Here is a 3,603-nt window from a genome sequence, read left to right on the forward strand (position 1 = left end):
TGTCCATGGAAATTGATCAAGAAAAATTATTTTCTTCTAGTATTCCAAGCAATTGGAAGGTCCTCTTTAACATGGAGTGATTGTTGCAGTAAGCAAAGCATTTGTTGTGCAAGTTGTGAACCTAGCCGAGCAAGAAGAGATAAGTGGAGAAAGGTATGTGCTAAATCTTCTTTTACATGTGTTAAGGATGATTTGTGAATGTTGTAGTATGTAGAAATGGATGAAATTCATGAAATATGTATGTGTATGGTGTGGCCGAATGGAGGTGGTGATTGTGTGGATATGATGAATTGATTTTATTTAGTATTTTGATTGTTATAGATGTGGATTCCATGATGAAAATGAGGGTTTGATGAATTGAAGTGAACTTGGAATCATTGTGGGGTTGTTGAAGCAGTTACTGTGACATTAGTATGGTTTCTTATATTTGTAGGAATGTTATTGCTAATGTGTAGATTGTAAATATAATTCATGAATTTGGAAGTAAGACATGTGTTTGGAAGATTGTAAGTTGGGTTGTTGTGATCGAATTTGAAAGAAGGATATAGGTTGTTATTGTTCTTGTTGAATTTGGAAGGTTTCGGGTGAAGTAGTATGTTGATTGGGTTGTTTTGAATTTTATGTGAATTGAATTGAATATAAATGAAATGTCGTTGAATTGTATGACAAAGGTTGTTAATGTTAGAATGCGTCTTGAATTGATTGTTGATGTTGTTGGCATGATTGTTGGTATTGTTGTTGATAATTTGGCCGAGTTGAATTCTCGGATTGTTGATTAATGATTTGGCCGAGTCAGATTCTCGGGGATGGTGTATTTACAGGGGAAATGCTGCCGAAATTTCGGCAGATTATAAATGAACTCGTTTGAAGGATTAAGACAAGTATATGATAATAAGTTTAATGATTATGTCGATTCTCTTGAATGTAGACTAACAAGCTTGGACGAATAAGCGTAGCTAATTGGACGTGGGACAGGTATGTAAGGCTTACCCTTTATTTATTTTGGCATGATCTTTGTGAAACCAACAAGACAAAGTATATGTATGATTTCAAAGAAACTCCCATTCTTAGAGCCACTAGGATGGCTAACGTTCATGATTTCCATAAGCTTTTTCATATGGTTTTGATGCGTATCTATGATGTCCGAAATTCTGTTTGATATGTTTCCGAGTGGCATTCGAAAGATAATTGATATGACTAAAGTTTTGATTTTCAAATGATAGTACGTTTGATTATTCTACTTAGTCTTTGATATATTTTGATACGTACATATGGTTCCAAAAGCTCTATCTGATTTGATCCATAACGATATTCGAAAGGTACCTAACATGATTGTTGTTTTGATTTTCCAAAAATGGCTTCTGAAACGTTCGTAGAAGGTTCTGTACTTCAAACGCTCATAACTTTCTTATACTAAGTCGGATTGACCCGAAACTTGTTTCTGAGCCTTCAGGTGTCGACTTATGTACGTACCCATCAACTTCCTCTACTTCTTCAACTTCCACCATATTACAAAAGTACTCCCAAACCACAATAACAACATCTACAATATCAAAATCAAGTAGTTATATTCAATTAAATCTCCAAACTCATTCTCATAATCAATTTATATCAACAACTTCAACACAACCCTTCGTACATTTGCATACAGCACTCCCTTGTCATCACTATTTCCCCTCATAAAAAGATTGTACTAAAAAATATTATCAAATCCCTGTTTAACTTCCTTTTCCACTTTCTTCCCTCACTCAAGTTGTTCAACAACCAAGCATTCTTAATAACACGCAATAGATATGAAAACTAACCTTTTATCACATAAGGATAAGCGTTGGATCAATTTTTTCCACTTGACTGAAACCCCAACTTCAAGACCAAAGGAATTCTTGGATTCTACAAACCCTAGTGAGCCTCCTAACACTTGAATCCCTTGTTTTTGCCTCTTGATCTTAGATTTCACTTGGGTTTGGTTAAATATATTTAGAAGAATGTTCTAGAGCTATCAAGAACTTGGGAAATGTTGAAAATGAAATAAAAGGAGTAGGGGTCGGATATATATATATAACTTAAAAATATGGCCCGACCTGGATTTACGATCAACTTTACGGACCATAAAAATTATATGATCTGTATAATTGGAGGGTAAAATCCCACTAGTAGTTCACCCTTTCTAGAATCAATTTACGGTGGGAGTCAGCCAGATATAAGGTCTGTATATCTAACCATAAAACCCACTTTTCCCCGAAACACATTCTCGTCGATTTGTTCAACCTTTAATCCTTCCAATACCCGCTAAACATGAACTTAACCCTTTATAACTATAAGATGAACTTGTCTAATCTTATTTAACCCTGATAACCCCCGTATCCAAGACTAGAAACACTGACACACGACGAATCTCAAAGTTCAAAACCACGAGGTGTAAGAAAGACGAAAAATTGTGACGACAATGATTGAAAATAATATTTCGTGTGTGCCAAGAAAGGCTATGGACTAGTGTTAATGAAATGAGAATGATAATGAGTATATGAGGTTTGTTAAAAATGAGTACTAGTTAAGTGAATTGTGATCAAGAAATTAATTATATGTATAATTGGTTAAATGGGAAATTATAGTGAAAGACACGAAATTAATTAAGATTGTTGGATGCATATTACGTGGACATAATACGGATGTTTCAAGGACAAGTGGGCAGCAAGTTAATTATATGCATGCCACATAAGGGGTGTTTTGTCATAAGGTGAGAGGTTGGTAAAATGGTTTACACGTGTAAGGGCAAAAGGTTGACATTTATGTTCCTATATTATATTAGGTTAGGGCAGCAATGTTATGGATATGTGGAGACTACATATATTTGTTTCCTAATTTTATAATGGGATAACTATATAATAATCAAATGGAACAACAACGTTTTAGCATTTTTGGACCATTTCTATAAGAGGAAAGTGCGGGAGCAACAACTTATTTCCCTTCATGGAAGATTAGCAACTTGCATATGGTAAAAAGAAAATAGCAATGTATTCTTTACCTAACGAAAGGAATCACCATTGTTATAAGTCGAAACGCTGGACAAGTTACGGAATAAAGTCGCAACGAGGCTTACAAGGTATGTAAGGTTTCCGTTCTCCTTATTCTTTGGCACAAATCAAACTATACCTATTAACGAGCGTTCCGTAAAGAGATTACTTCATTCTAATGCTTTCCACTTCTTATGTTTCATGATTCAATATGTTATTTGATGCTTTAGTTCATTGTGATCCAAGTTATATTGAAGTTCTTGTCAACGAGGATAATCACATAACGTATTCGGAGGTCACCGACCTTATGGCACTCCGAAATGCCCAGATATTACTTCTATGGGTTCAGCATGCAATATATATATATATATATGTAAACATTTATTTTACTACACCGAGTCGCGCTATAGTCAGCCGGGTACGACACCTATTGTGCAACCACTGATCAGCTGGGTATTCACACTGAGTCTTATTATGGCCGGGTACGTTTCACACCGAGTCTAATTATGGCCTGGTACATTTCACACTGAGTCTTATTAAGGCCGGGTCCGTTATGATGGTGATGTTACTTTTACTTTAAGTATATATA

The sequence above is a fragment of the Lycium barbarum genome, chromosome 1, assembly GCF_019175385.1.
Source record: "Lycium barbarum isolate Lr01 chromosome 1, ASM1917538v2, whole genome shotgun sequence".
NCBI classification, from domain to species: domain Eukaryota; kingdom Viridiplantae; phylum Streptophyta; class Magnoliopsida; order Solanales; family Solanaceae; genus Lycium; species Lycium barbarum.